We start from the raw sequence: 16,795 nt of genomic DNA, 5'->3' as shown, positions 1-16,795 counted from the left end.
GATACACACCCTTAAAAAATCGCTTCTGTAACATTTTGCTTCAAGCATATATATTTTCAGGATGGGACCAAACAAAATATTGTTTGTATTGTTCAAACAGATTATGTTTCACCTTAGGGCATACACTGGTAAAAAACAAATTTAATGATATTTTTTTGTGTGGATATATTTTTAAGGCGCCAATTGGTTACTTCCATTATTTTACTTGCAGCATAATCTCTAGGTCTCTCTTCCCAAACACATATGTTTATAGGCTATTTCCAAATTAATATATGTTTGCATCAAAGCATATTATATTTACAAACATTTCATGTCCCAAACATAATATGTTCCAACATATTAACATATATGTCCCAAACATGTTATGCTAGTTTATGAACATTATATGCTAGCACTTAAAAATATTGTGTTAAAAAATTTGAGTTCCAAACATGTAATTTTCACACCCAAACATATGGAAAACAGTATTTTTCGTCCGTGCAGGACAGTTCGCATCAACATGTTAACCGCAATTTGAAGTTCTTAATTCAACATAGCCTTTATGTATAAATTATGCAATTTTTAAGTAGTCCTTAAAATAAAGTCTTCAAGCTAGTTTTGAATGCTTTTTAGTCGAAAAACAAAAAATCTTGAATTTTAAGGTGATTTCATTAATATTGAAGGGCTTTTGAGATTTATTAAAACAGAGTTGTCATCAGTTCAATGGAATTTTCTAATCTAATCACGATATTCGATAACGAATTTTATTAAATGAAATTTAATTTTTTCGAGTTTAATTTTTTCTTGTAAGTCGATATCGGGATTATTTGCTTTAAATTTATTCTATTGGTAAATTGAACTCATAACAAAAATCATATCTAACATGGGATATTTGCAGACAAATACCCTTCCACGGCTAAATATCCTTAGTGTGATCTTTAAGAAAAGATCTTAGCACAAATATTGAACATGGGTTCCTCATTATTGGAATCTGTAGCTAGTCCAACTGATGAGCCGTCGCGGTCTTCTTTCAATAACCAGAAAAAAAACTTAGATGTAAAACGTCGCAACTGCTAATTCATTAATCGTGGTTTGAGAATGGCCGTACGTCATTGTGGCTTCAAAGAATTTTGGTTTCCTTTTTAAATAAAAGATATTATAAATAATGAATCTGTACTTATTTACTACAGTGTTTCCGGTGAAGAAAATGTTATCTTGCGCCTAAAGAATTCATGCGAATTTTGCTTAGCAAAGAAGACATATTCCTCTGATGATTTTGCTTCAAAGGTGGATCAAGTCGTTTTGTCCTTATAGTTAAGTGATTCGACTTAAAACTGGATGTCTTCACATGAAAGAAAAGTTTGTTTAACTGCGGTCAACTTGACTTATTTAATTCTGAAAAATTCTTCAAAATCAATAAACTTTTAATTTATTGACTTCTTGTGTCTAGTAGATTTTATTTAATACTTTATTTTAAAGACGTTTTTTACTTGAAACATAGCATAATTTCTACTTGTAGTCGAGTCCGAATTTGGAAATGTATGTTGTGGTTAACACGTTTATAGAGGACTTTAATAGCATACGAAGAATAAAAGCTGAAAAAAAAGAATAAATTAATATTTGTTTCCTATATTTAAGTACACTCAAAACAAGTTTATTTAGATCCTTCCCCTAAAGATTTTGGTACTGATTCCGAGCCCAAGATGCGGCTTCTTTAAAAAAAACAAATATCATTTTGGGATCTTTGTAGCTTTAAATCTAGGATCAATAAAACTAAAATTAGGATACAGATCTTATTTGGGGAACTTTCTTTCTCTTTTTGCGATATATTAATAAAGCTATTCACTTCCAATTAAAATATGTTTTTTTTTTAATCAAAACTTTAAGCCAAAGATACAAACCCCTCTCAATAAATCCTAGCCTATAACTGAAACGTTTTTATCTTAAATCGGAAGACTTAATATTTCAGTTAATCTAAGGATTTCCTTAAATCAAAAATTTTGCCTTATTTCAAAGACATACGACTTTAACGGAGGGAGGCAAATGTTCCAAAAGTTTTTCCTAAATTTGTAGCACGGATTATAAACTTTCTTTTAATAACATTATTTTAAAGAAATTTGTACTTAATATTGTGTAAATTTCGCATCCTAAAATTAAAGTTGCGTAATCTTTAATACCATGTAAATATTTTTTCAGTGTACGCAAAACACAAATTGAAAAATCTTTGGCTCAATCAATACCAAGATCATTTTGTGTTTACACTACAAAATAATTAAAATAACATTCACGCTTAGTTGCCTAAATTTCATGTTTGGTTAATTGCCAAAAAACACGTTTACAACAAAATCAAAAATAACTGGATTTTCATTATATTGATAACATTTGAACCAAACTATCTTACATGCAAAATTTTGCATTTTACTCTCGTAATAGTTGCACAACAAATTGGATAAAAACTACGGATTCTAAATTCAAGAAGTAAATCGGTCTATATGGGGGCTACAACGAAACATGGACCGATACACCCCATTTTCTGCAAACCTATTTGTGGTCCTAAAATACATCTCGATTTCCAATTTTAGGCAAATCGAATAAAAACTACAGTTTCTAGAAGCCCAAGACCCCAAATCGGGGGATCGGTTTATATGGGAGATATTTTATTTTTTTTTTTTAATATTTTAATTAAATTCAGGACACGAATTTTTGAAATTTTTAAATCGTATCTCATTGAAGTATGTATCTAACTTTTTCATTAATGTAAAGAAGACCCTTTTTAAGAAATAATCATTAAATTAATCGATTTACGATAAGAAAGCTTCAAATAATATAGGCTTTAATTTATTTTTTGTTTTAATTAACAAAAATATTTTTACTTTGAAGTAGCTCGTTGTAATTTGATCTTTATCTGACATTTATTTTTATATGAATAACTTTGTTAAAGGAGAATAATAATTTGTTTGCTAAAGGAGAATAATAATTCGATATATAGAATGACAAAATATTGACCTAATATGAACGATTTTAAGTTACGCAACTTTAATTAATTAAAATAAAGTTTATAATCTTTGCTTTACAATTTTTCATAATTGGTTTAAAGTTTTTTTTTTTTTTTTTAATTAAAACATTTCGTACTTTGAAGTATCTGTTATAATTTGGATTTTTAATCTGACTTTAGTTTGTACGTGAATAGTCTTATGAATATAACACAAAAAGAGAATGAAATTAAAAAATGAGATCAGAATCGTAATTTTGATTTTATTTATCCTAGATTTATAGCTAAATAGGTCCCTGAAAAATGTCTTTATTTTAAAGAAATCGCAGCTGAAGCTTGGAATCAATACGAAAATCCTTAAGGGAAGGCCAAAATCTTTGGATCCAAGTAAACATTTTTTTCAGTATGGAATCTATATTCCATATAATTAGTAGTTGCCATGGTGCAATGCTTAGCATGCCCGCCTTGCATACAAAGGGTCGAGGGTTCAATCCCAGTTTCGATTGATGGTTTATCCCCTCTTACTGAAGCTGGTAACATTTCTGTGCATTTCAAAGCTTCTCTAAAGTGGTTTCAACGTAATGTGAAACGACGTTCGGACTCGGCTTTTCCCTTGCAATTGAGACAAATATACACTGAAAAAAAAATGCCGTGAGGCCAAAGATTTCATGTCCATAAAATACGAATGCAAATTTTCCATAGCATAAAATACGCATTTCTCCAATATAAAGTTTTTCTTTGTCCGAAAGTCTATAAACTTTTCAATGAAGTCGTATTGTTCTAATAATTAAGTGATTTGGCTTAAAAATGGGTATCGTAACATGAAAGAAAAATTCTTTAAAATTAATGAAATTGTCGTTAAATTTGTTGTCTTTTTGCATCTTGACTACAAAGCAAAAACTCGTTCAAAATTAGGACATGTTTTTCAACACTTTATTTTAACGACGTTTTTTACTTGAAACCTAGCATAATTTCTACTGGAAGTCGTGTCTGAATTTGGAAAATAAAGTTGTAGTTAACTCGTTTTTAAAGGACTTTGATAGCATATGAAGAAAAAAAGCTGAAAAAAACGAAATATTAAAATTTGCTTCCTAAAAGCAAGAACACAAAACCTAAGTTTAAAAGAGAATTGTGTCTTAAAAGCATCCTTACTTGTATTCTCCGCTTCCTAGGCTCATTATCAATACCAAAATATTTAAAGTAAAGACAAAATCTTTGGAACCGGGCATGCTTTTTTTCAGTGTAGTCTAAGTGAGCCCAAATTAATAACTTTACCTAATGGTATTAAGTTATAATTTCTATATGGAACTAGTATTTTAATTCATATTGGTCTGTCACCATAACTTGAACTAATATTTATGGTAATTTTCAATAGTTTAACAAATGTTTTTGGGTTGCCTGGCCAAGAAACATCAATTAAAACCTGTGTAATAGACGTCTTCCTTTCTAATCTCTTCAGCAAATATTCCTATTCAGAAAACTTAGAATGTGCATATCTGAAAAAACGTGATTTATTTTAAAATAAAACAGATACAAGCTTACAATTCTTTTGACGTTAGCTATTCTACAAATGCCATCAAGAACGGTACACCCTAATACATTGCTATTACATAGCAATGAACAAATGGAAAGTCATAAAGACTTTGCCTTTCTAGCATCACGCTCTCTAAAAATATTACGGAATTTCCCCTGAAAACGTATGCCAAAAACAGGCAATATCGTGTTGTAAAATCACTTAAAAATAAACTTTTGGCATACATTCAACAGAATTATATTCATTCTGTGAAAATTTGCGGTTCTTAGGCCATGCAGCTCCGAGAGATTTTACATTTCCACATTTCGGCTTTTTTTCTTTGTGGTTCGTTGTTTGGCGGCGTTAGCTGGCATGATTGTGGATGCAAGTGTGGTCGCCGGCAGTGTTGCCCTCGTATATTACAAAATGCAATTAAGCTGTTCTATCCATGACTTAAAGATGTCATAAACAAAAATAATTTATTTTGAAGGGATGCTATTATGGGACAATTCCCAATTTTTGTTTTTTCAATAAAAAGGTAACAAAAAATGCCCATTGTTCGCTCTTACAAAGTTACAAATCTTATTGACAGCGGTGCAAAAAATAAGGAATGCGGAAAGAATCGTAGAATTAAAAAAAAATGTCTTCTTTATCGTGAACAAAATTGAAAATATAAGAAAATCATTGTGTTTAAGATGCTAATTCCCTATGTGTTATTCAGCGACACACTTCATATAATCGTTTTCGCATTTACAACGGTACTTGCGAAAGTCTAAATGCTGAATTTCTGCAGCATATGTTCGGACATGGTCGTCGTAGTCATGTAATGCTTGTTTAGAGCTCTTCATGAAAATAGTTTTTTATTTTGAGAGTGGACATATTTGGGAGAGTAAAGACAAGAATCAAAATAAAACATTAAAGGCAACTGTGCGATACTTATGATACTGATTCAATAATTGTATAACATAGAACATGTTCCATATAGTGTCTGTTAACCTCATGTTGACAGACAACTTTACTAACCCATCGTAGGATTAGGAACAGTGCTGAAATTCAGTTTGATTCACATTATTTGGGTATCAAGGTATATCGAAGAATCAGGAATTATACAACCAAAAACGATTCATTACGTGCCAGAGGTATAGTAGGAGATAGAGAAGGAGAAGTCGATATCGTCCGCATGTTCTTATCTAACGGAATGGTCACTAACATACATTGAAATGTGAACAAGTGAGAGGAAGGACGACAGGATATGTATGGGGAGAACTCGAACGAGAATAGAATCAGTTAGCTGTTGAATGAGAGTAAGATGAAGACAAGCGCGAATAAGGGATGTACAAGTTGGTACAAACGTACTAAATTTTGAACATTACAATGATCTATTTGGTACAAATTGAGTTATTCAAATCGTCTTCTAAATGCTCAAGAAGTCACAACAGCAGAATGTTACGGTGATGTCTATATAGAGGGTATCTGTTATCGTTTTGGTAATACTGACTTAAACAGCTAACGCACGTTATGTGTCATTGTCAAATACTTTGGTCTATAATTTAACTATAAATCATCTGACAAATGAACAACTTTTGCAAATTATTGATTTTTATACCCTCCATCATAGGATGGGGGTATATTAACTTTGTCATTCCGTTTGTAACACATCGAAATATTGCTCTAAGACCCCATAAAGTATATATATTCCTGGTCGTGGCGAAATTCTGAGTCGATCTAAGCATGTCCGTCCGTCCGTCCGTCCGTCCGTCTGTTGAAATCACGCTAACTTCCGAACGAAACAAGCTATCGACTTGAAACTTAGCACAAGTAGTTGTTATCGATGTAGGTCGGATGGTATTGAAAATGGGCCATATCGGTCCACTTTTACGTATAGCCCCCATATAAAGGGACCCTCAGATTTGGCTTGTGGAGCCTCTAAGAGAAGCATATTTCATCCGATCCGGCTGAAATTTGGTACATGGTGTAAGTATATGGTCTCTAAGAATCATGCAAAAATTGGTCGACATCGGTCCATAATTATATATAGCCCCCATATAAACCTATCCCCAGATTTGGCTTGCGGAGCCTCAAAGAGAAGCAAATTTCATCCGATCCGGCTGAAATTTGGTACATGATGTTGGTATATGGTCTCTAACAACCATGCAAAAATTGGTCGACATCGGTCCATAATTTTATATAGCCCCCATATAAACCGATCCCCAGATTTGGCTTGCGGAGCCTCTAAGAGAAGCAAATTTCATCCGATCCGGCTGAAATTTGGTACATGGTATTGGTATATGGTCTCTAGCAACCGTGCAAAAATTGGTTTATATCGGTCCATAATTATATATAGCCCCCATATAAAACGTTCTCCAGATTTGACCTCCGGAGCCTCTTGGAGGAGCAAAATTCATCCGATCCGGTTCAAATTAGAAACGTGGTGTTAGTATATGGTCGCTAACAACCATACCAAAATTGGTCCAATAACACAAAAATTGGTCCATATCGGTTCATCATGGTTGCCACTAAAGCTAAAAATAATCTATCAAAATTTTATTTCTATAGAAAATTTTGTCAAAATTTTGTTTCTACAGAAAATGTTGTCAAAATTTTATTTCTAGAGAAAATTTTGTTAAAATTTTATTCGGTTCATAATAAAATTTTCATCATTGTCAAAATTTTATTTCTATAGAAAATTTTGTTAAAATTTTATTTCTGTAGACATTTTTGTCAAAATTTTCTTTCTATAGAAAATTTTTATTTCTATAGAAAATTTTATTTCTATAGAAAATTTTGTTAAAATTTTATTTCTGTAGAAAATTTTGTCAAAATTTTATGTCTACTTTGTCAAACTGAATTATATACGTATTGGATCGATCTTTTTTGATTTAATATATACCACGTATGGACTTACATACAATTTAGAAGATGGTGTTAGGAGGTTTTAAGATACCTTGCCATGGGCAAGCGTTACCTCAACTTAAGTAATTCGATTGTGGGTGGCAGTGTTTAGAAGAAGTTTCTACGCAATCCATGATGGAGGGTACATAAGCTTCGGCCTGGCCGAACTTACGGCCGTATATACCTGTTTTTATTAAAATATATGCTCTATTAAGAAAGATCATAGCGAGCTTCTTCCATAACTAAATTAAATGAAATGTATTTTCTTCAGAATGCAAATGAAATGTATTTTCTTCAGAATGCAAACTAAAAAACAAGTATATACGGCCGTAAGTTCGGCCAGGCCGAATCTTATGTACCCTCCACCATGGATTGCATAGAAACTTGTACTAAAGACTGTCATCTACTATCGAATTACTTGGGTTGTGGTATCTTAAAACTTCTAAACATCGTTTTCTAAATTGTGAGTTAGTCCATACGTGGTAGAGAGCCAGAATTAAAATATGGGGGGGGGGGGGTGGCTTATATGGGGGCTATATACAATTATGAACTTGATATGGACCAATTTGTGTGTGATTGGGGATCGATTTATCTGAGGGCTATATATAACTATACACCGATGTGGACCTAGTTAGGCATGGTTGTTAACGGCCACATACTAGCACAATGTACCAAATTTCAACTGACTCGGATGAAATTTGCTCCTCAAAGAGGCTCCAAAACCAAATCTCGGGATCGGTTTATATGGGTGCTATATATAATTATGGACTGATATGGACCACTTTTGGCATGGCTGTTAAAATCTGGGGATCGGTTTATATGGGGGCTATATATAATTATGGACTGCTATGAACCAATTCCTGCATGGTTGTTTGAGGCCATATATAAACACCACGTACAAAATTTAAACTGAATCAGATGAATTTTGATCTTCCAAGAGGCTCCGGAGGTCAAATCTGGTGATCGGTTTATATGGGGCCTATATATAATTATGGACCGATGTGGACCATTTTTTGCATGGTCATTAGAGACCATATATTAACACCATGTACCAAATTTCAGCCGGATCGGATGAAATTTGCTTCTGTTAGAGGCTTTGCAAGCCAAATCGGGGGATCGGTCTATATGGAGGCTATATATAATTATGGACCGATGTGGACCAATTTTGGCATGGTTGTTAGAGACCATATACTTACACCATGTACCAAATTTCAGCCGGTTCGGATGAAATTTGCTTCTCTTAGAGTCCCCGCAAGCCAAATTTGGGGGTCCGTTTATATGGACCCCCAAATAACAATAACAACTACTTGTGCCAATTTTCAAGTCGTTAGCTTGTTTCGTTCGGAAGTTAGCGTGATTTCAACAGACGGACGGACGGACGGACATGCTCAGATGGACTCAGAATTTCACCACGACCCAGAATATATATACTTTATGGGGTCTTAGAGGAATATTTCGATGTGTTACAAACGGAATGACAAAGTTAATATACCCCCATCCTATGGTGGAGGGTATAAAAAATATACCATCAATCATCGATTCGTTCGCAGCAATTTGGGAAATGTGAGAAAATTTGCGTAAGTATGTAGGTGTGAAGCCTTCCAAAATACATATGGTACAAGAATTGAAACTGAACGACCTATAGCAATGTAGAATTTTTGGTGAATGAGCTCTTGGAAAGTTGCCCGAAGATTTAATTTTTTTATCGAAAAATTGTGTTCGGCGACGAAGGTCAGTTTTGGCTCAATGGAGATGTAAATAAGCGAAAGCTACCAGTTCATCCAAAAATGTCCAGTTTTGTGCGGTTTATGGTCTGGTGGCATGATTGAACCGTACATAGTCAATGGTGAGCGACCAAAATCATTAATATTAAGACAAAATCTTTGGAAATGGGCAAGCATTTTTTCAGTGAAGATCCGTTCTTATGCCGATAAAATGCAAAATCCCTTCTAGAAAAATTGCAAGTTTTTGACAATGTTTGAAGTCGAACGTTTAAGACAAGCGCTAGAATCCATAACAAATCACAAAAAAATTATAGAAGTTATTTATTTGACAAATTAAAAACACAGACCTCGAGCTCGTTTTTTTATCCAAAAAAATCAAATACAGGTCGAATACAATAAATAAACGTTTGTAACATAATTGTTTAAATTCACATCCAAAACACTGAATTCGGAACACGCCTTAAGAAGTGATGCAAATTCAGTGCTACAGTTGTTGGATATTCAAGCTCATATTAAATTCATTGCTTCTGTGCCAATTTCGTACCACTTCCGGATCCAAAAAGAACATTTCCACTACTTGTTTGGGGACGCTTTTTTTGCTGGGATATGTATGACATATCTATTATTTATTGTAGTATTATAAATATGAATTATACTTAACAAAATAAAGTCCACTTCGTTATAAAAGTGATATTTTAAGAATTCACTCAGTCTCAGACCCCTATTATAGAGAATATCGACATTATTATTGAAGCGTAACTAGTAATTTTCGGTGTGTTTGGAAGCATTGAGGCGAGAGGGTAATAATTTCGAATAGGAGTTAAAAACAATAGTGAAGGTTGATCTTTTGTGTGTGTTGAGGGTCAAAAATTCAATAAAAACAAGTATATACGGCCGTAAGTTCGGCCAGGCCGAAGCTTATGTACCCTCCATCATGGATTGCGTAGAAACTTCATCTAAACACTGCCATCCACAATCGAATTACTTAAGTTGCGGTAACGTTTGCCGATGGCAAGGTATCTTAAAACCTCCTAACACCATCTTCTAAATTGTATGTAAGTCCATACGTGGTATATATTAAATCAAAAAAGATCGATCCAACACGTATATAATTCAGTTTGACAAAGAAGACATAAAATTTTGACAAAATTTTCTACAGAAATAAAATTTTAACAAAATTTTCTATAGAAATAAAAATTTTGACAAAATTTTCTATAGAAAGAAAATTTTGACAAAAATTTCTACAGAAATAAAATTTTAACAAAATTTTCTATAGAAATAAACTTTTGACAAAATTTTCTATAGAAATAAAATCTTGGTAGATTATTTTTGGCTCGAGTGGCAACCATGATTATGAACCGAATAAAATTTGCACAAAATTTTCTATAGAAATAAAATTTTGACAAAATTTTCTATAGAAATAAAATTTTGACAATGATGAAAATTTTATTATGAACCGAATAAAATTTTAACAAAATTTTCTCTAGAAATAAAATTTTGACAAAATTTTCCATAGAAATAAAATTTTGACAAAATGTTCTATAGGAATAAAATTTTGGTAGATTATTTTTGGCTCTAGTGGCAACCATGATTATGAACCGATATGGACCAATTTTTGTGTGATTGGACCAATTTTGGTATGGTTGTTAGCGACCATATACTAACACCACGTGCCTAATTTGAACCGGATCGGATGAATTTTTCTCCTCCAAGAGGCTCCGGAGGTCAAATCTGGAGAATGTTTTATATGGGGGCCATATATAATTATGGACCGATATGGACCAATTCTGGCACGGTTGTTAAAGATCATATACTAACACGATGTTACAAATTACAACCGGATTGGATGAAATTTGCTTCTCTTGGAGACTTCGCAAGCCAAATCTGGGGATCGGTTTATATGGGGGCTATATATAATTATGAACCGATGTGGACCAATTTTTGCATGGTTGTTAGAGACCATATACCAATATCATGTACCAAATTTCAGGCGGATCGGATGAAATTTGCTTCTCTTTGAGGCTCCGCAACCCAAATCTGGGGATCGGTTTATATGGGCGCCATATATAATTATGGACCGATGTGGACCAATTTTTGCACAGTTGTTAGAGACCATATACCAATACCATGTACCAAATTTCAGCCGGATCGAATGCAATTTGCTCCTCTTTGAGGCTCCGCAAGCCAAATCTGGGGATCGGTTTATATGGGGGCTATACATAATTATGGACCGATATGGAACAATTTTTGCATGATTGTTAGAGACCATATACCAACACCATGTACCAAATTTCAGCCAGATCGGATGAAATATGCTTCTCTTAGAGGCTCCACAAGCCAAATCTGGGGATCGGTTTATATGGGGGCTATATATAATTAAGGACCGATATGGACCAATTTTTGCATGGTTGTTAGAGACCATATACCAACATCATGTACCAAATTTCAGCCGGATCGGATGAAATTTTCTTCTCTTTGAGGCTCCGCAAGCCAAATCTGGGGATCGGTTTATATGGGGGCTATATATAATTATGGACCGATGTGAACCAATTTTTGCATGGTTGTTAGAGACCATATACCAACATAATGTACCCAATTTCAGCCGGATCGGATGAAATTTGCTTCTCTTTTAGGCTCCGCAAGCCAAATCTTGGGATCGGTTTATATGGGGGCTATATATAATTATTGACCGATATGGACCAATTTTTGCATGGTTGTTAGAGACCATATACCAACACCATATACCAAATTTCAGCCGGATCGGATGAAATATGCTTCTGTTAGAGGCTCCACAAGCCAAATCTGAGGGTCCCTTTATATGGGGGCTATACGTAAAAGTGGACCGATATGGCCCATTTTCAATACCATCCGACCTACATCGATAACAACTACTTGTGCCAAGTTTCAAGTCGATAGCTTGTTTCGTTCGGAAGTTAGCGTGATTTCAACAGACGGACGGACGGACGGACGGACGGACGGACGGACGGACATGCTCAGATCGACTCAGAATTTCACCACGACCCAGAATATATATACTTTATGGGGTCTTAGAGCAATATTTCGATGTGTTACAAACGGAATGACAAAGTTAATATACCCCCATCCTATGATGGAGGGTATAAAAATTCCAGATGACCAGACAGATGTTTGTACATCGAATTGAATAAAAAATGTGAATTAATTATTCGAGAGGGCCTTTGGCTAATTGCTAGGCCTAATTTCAGATTCGGATATTATTTCCCATCAATATTGCTCATTTCCATAAAGATTTCATTCTTTTTTGAATTCACCCTTATACGAAATGATATCGAAAAGGATTTCTCTTCCTACAGTAATGGTTTATATATGCCTTTGGAAATATTTTTAGTTTTATTTATGGATAACAATATTTGCAAAAAAAAAAAAGAAATCTTTAAAAAATGTGGCTACATAAAAAAACCGGGCGCAATAAATGAATTCTCTATTACTGTTTCGTTATATTGGCAATACATCATCATACAGCAATTGTGGCGGCACCTTTAACCACACAGCAACGATGGTCAGCACATAGAAGTGGCAACACCAGTCCAAACGACTAAAATCTATGCTCATAAGTGTGTTTGCTGAATACATATGGTGTTGCTTTGCGAATAGGGATGCAATGAATATTTTTTTTTTATCGAAAATTAGAGTCGAATAAATTACCAGGATTTTAAATGAAATTTAAATGCATTGAGGAAATTATAATCAATTTCAATTTCAGGCACAAATTAACAAATACAACTTGCAAATCTTTTCTTACGAATATTCTTGCAATGTCAGTTGTATAAATTCAAGGAATGGTGAAACAATTTTCGAACTATCTAAAAGGTATAGAGTCTATTCTAGGTTTGTTTTGTTTCAAATTTCTTGCCAAATTGGTTGGCAAATCTGACATTATTTAGAGTGTTGCACTACGCCAGTACCACAATGATAGACCGTGTACTTTTACGGTCGCGAATGTGGTTTACTATTTGACCAATATATCTGAAAGGAGTAGATGCATTATGACATGAAGGGCATCTGTATCTGCCTTAGTAAATACGCCAGAGATATATAATGGTGCCTTTTTCCAAACTTTTTCTTATGTAACCTGGGCATTCTATTACTCAAGTGTCCCACACAAACTACAACTCCATATAGCATATGTATAACTATCTCCTTGTTATAGCCGGGTCTATACGGCGTTTCACATCACGGTGAAATCGCTTAGAGAAATTTTGAAACACTCACAAATGTAACCAGCATTACTGAGAGGGTAAACAACCGCAAAGGTCATAATTTCATATATAGAAAGTTACAGAAGGTTAAAAAGGTATTAAATTTGACGCGGGTACCACAGTATTTATAGCACTTATGTAGTCCCAAAAAAGTACAAAGTACAAAAAAGATTTTACCAATCCTGCTCTACCCGCAGAGAAAGCATGTAATCAATGTTAGAACCGCTTTAAAATAATGCTAGTTTTGAGCTAGATATCTATCAATCTCTCCAGAGAATGTTAGGTAGAGAACAGAGAATGTTAGGTAGAGAACATTCTCTGGAGAGATTGATAGATATCTAGCTCAAAACGAGCATTCTTTTAAAGCAGTTCTAACATTGATTACATGCTTTCTCTGCGGGTGGAGCAGGTTTGGTAAAATCGACATTTTTTTACTTTTTAGGTACTACATAAGTTCTATAAATACCGTGGTACCCCCCGCGTCCAATTTAGTACCTTTTTAACCATTTGTAACCTGTTACTAAAGTACTAAAAGAGTCGCGGAAATGCCATGTTACTTCTTACATTTAAATAGTACCAAACACGTACAAAGGCATCAATTTTATCGACCCTTAATTGTCGTCATTTAATAGCAGCTTTGAAGCGATACTAATGGTAATCTAGATATCTAGTGTCTAGTACCCATTTCGTTTCTATAAAAAGGGCAATATTTTTTCAAAATTGGTTTCATAATCCTGAAGATTATATAATATTTTTTCGATTTATAACCGCTGACGATGGTATATGACAATGAACACCATAAGTTTCTTGTCATTCGCCCCATATTCGGATACAAATATTCGTTACATCCCTACAATTGATATATTATTGGCAGTTCGGTTGTGGTTGCGGTTCACCAATGCTTGTTGCTTTCTTGAATTTTTCCTTTACCACAAGTGAATAAAACTTGGAGGAGACTCTGACGCGGCGACGACATTCTAAATGAAAAATAATCTTTGACAATTGTATGGTTCGGCAACAGTGACTAATCGATTTTTATTTCTATTTAACAGAGCATTGCTTGAAGCTCATACAATACAGAGGGGATATGAAGCCACATTTACTCATTGACCATGTTCTCTGAATTGAGTATAGGCCAGAGCAAAGAAAAATAGTTTCCAGTGGCACATGTGAATTTGGGAATACCCCCCAAAGAAATCATAAAATTTGATTGTCAAAAAAGACATATGAGTGTATACCTGAATGGAATTTGTAGGGTGGTGGACAATTGGTTGAGAGAAGCTGTTTGTTGAAAAATTGCAATAAATTAACACATTCGATGCAGTTTGAATTGACAAATTCATTTTCTTGATTTTTAATAGATATGTAAAGGTTGGACTTTCGAAATTTCTTGCAAAAGAATTTTGTTGAGAATTTTTTGTTCATTCTGTGGGAATAGAAATATAAATGGCGAAAAAGAATTTTATATGGGAATACATAATGTCTATAATGCCCTGGGTTGTAATTTTTCTATTTCGTTTATGTTATCATAAAAATATTTGCAGTGAAAGCCAACTACACTGAAAGAAATCACGGCGACTTTGCTTGGACTTCAATGCCGTCCATCATTTTTAAAAACTGCTTACCAACACAAACTGGATAAGTAGTTTAGGTGAAAAACTTTTTACCAAGAGTATAACGCATGCTTGAGAATAGTGACATACCATCACTGTTTGACGGTTTTGGCTACTACAAGTCGAATTTTCATGAGTACTGCCAAGTAGCCTATAGATTTTTTGCCCACAACTGTGCTCCTGGTAATGAGGCAGATAAGTAATTTCTTCATCGGACATGCCCTTGCGAAAGTAAAGAAGACTTTCCTTTAATTGTAATTATTTACCCAGTGTTTACCAGATTCTAAATGAACAATTATTGTTAATTGATGAAAGGGAATGGAAATTTGTTAAGTAACGTAATTTTTCTCCACTAGAGACACTGTTTCAGTTTTTTTAATATTTGTAATGGAAGGTTGACGGTATAGAAATGTTTCAATGGAATAAGCGACAAAGTTAATAATTAAGTATATTTGTTTCGTTCGGCTTGAGGTCATATGTTATGAACAAAAACAGATGTTGTTATTTATGTTGAGTTATATTTTTATTTAAAATTATCCAATATTTCGAAACATCTCCGATGTTCGTCTTCAGGGAAATTTCTTTAAACAAATACAAGAAAACATTTTACACATTAATAAACCAAAAAAATATATATCAAAATCCAAAAATATTGATAATTAAGAAGTAAAGAACAATGAACTTATTCGCAAACGAGTAAATTTACAACTAAAGTCTAATTTGATTTTCTATATTTTGTACAATATTTCTATAAATATGTGCACAATGGTCTGTATCAGTCTTAAAATGCATCAGTCTTTCTGTAGGTACATTTATAATATGTAACATCTCCAGTATAAATCTCCTCTTATAGTTGGTTTCTTGCGTCAAAATATCTACGTCCTTAAGATTTGACTTATGTCCTGTTAGAGTGCAATGTGCTGCAAGTGCCGTCTTTTGCTCCAAGGGCTTGTCAGTGGCTTTCTGATCAGATTTATGCCCTGAGATTCTAGTTTTTAATTTGGTTTTTGTTGTACCAATATATACTTTTCGGCAAGTATCAGATTCTTTTCCATCGCATTTTATCCTATATACTACGTTCGACATATCATCTTTAATAATTAATAATTAAGACTAAAACTTTTTTTAATACAAAACTAGTATATACGGATTTAAGTTCGGCCGGCCCGGCCCGAATCTTAAATATCCACCATGAATCAAAACATTTAATTGTTTCCTTAGAAAACTGTTCATCAGGTTACTTGAAAATACATACATATATAGAATGGATTTGATAGCAGATACTCTTCCAAGAAAACATACATACCAACATAGAAATTGGGAGGATGAACACATGGGAGCTATACCAAAATATGGACCGACCCACATCATATTCGCTATTTATGGACAATACCTCTACATATTGAATTTCCGGCAAATCGGATAAAAATTGCGGTTTCTCGAAGTCAAATCGATCTATATGGGGGGTACATCAAAATCGATCGATACGCCCCATATTCGACTTACTTATGTGTGGACCCAAAATACCTCTTGATTTTGAATTTCAAGCAAATTGTCCTAAAATACTTCTAGTTTTCCAATTTCAGACAAATCGGATAAAACTACGGTTTCTAGAAGTCCAAGAAGTAATTTCGGGACATTTGTGGTCCTAGATTTCCAATTTCAGACCAGTCTGATAAAAACTACGGTTGCTAGAAGCCTTAGAAATAAAATCGGGGGGTCGGTCTATAAGGAGGCTATTTAAAACATAAACCAATACACATCATTTTCGGCACACCTATGTGGTCCTAAAGCACCTCTAGATTTCCAATGTTAGGCACATCTAATAAAAACTAGGGTTTCTA

The 16,795-nt window shown here is 33.8% G+C and overlaps 1 protein-coding gene across 6 annotated transcripts in view; it reads right to left on the bottom strand.

Moving 5' to 3' along the window:
• The window catches only part of osp (myosin phosphatase Rho interacting protein outspread), a 470,128-nt gene that overhangs the window by 122,579 nt on the left and 330,754 nt on the right, over window positions 1-16,795 (bottom strand). The window lies entirely within an intron of this gene.

This window comes from Haematobia irritans, chromosome 2, assembly GCF_050003625.1.
Source record: "Haematobia irritans isolate KBUSLIRL chromosome 2, ASM5000362v1, whole genome shotgun sequence".
NCBI classification, from domain to species: domain Eukaryota; kingdom Metazoa; phylum Arthropoda; class Insecta; order Diptera; family Muscidae; genus Haematobia; species Haematobia irritans.
This window is presented reverse-complemented; position numbering and strand designations above follow the sequence as displayed.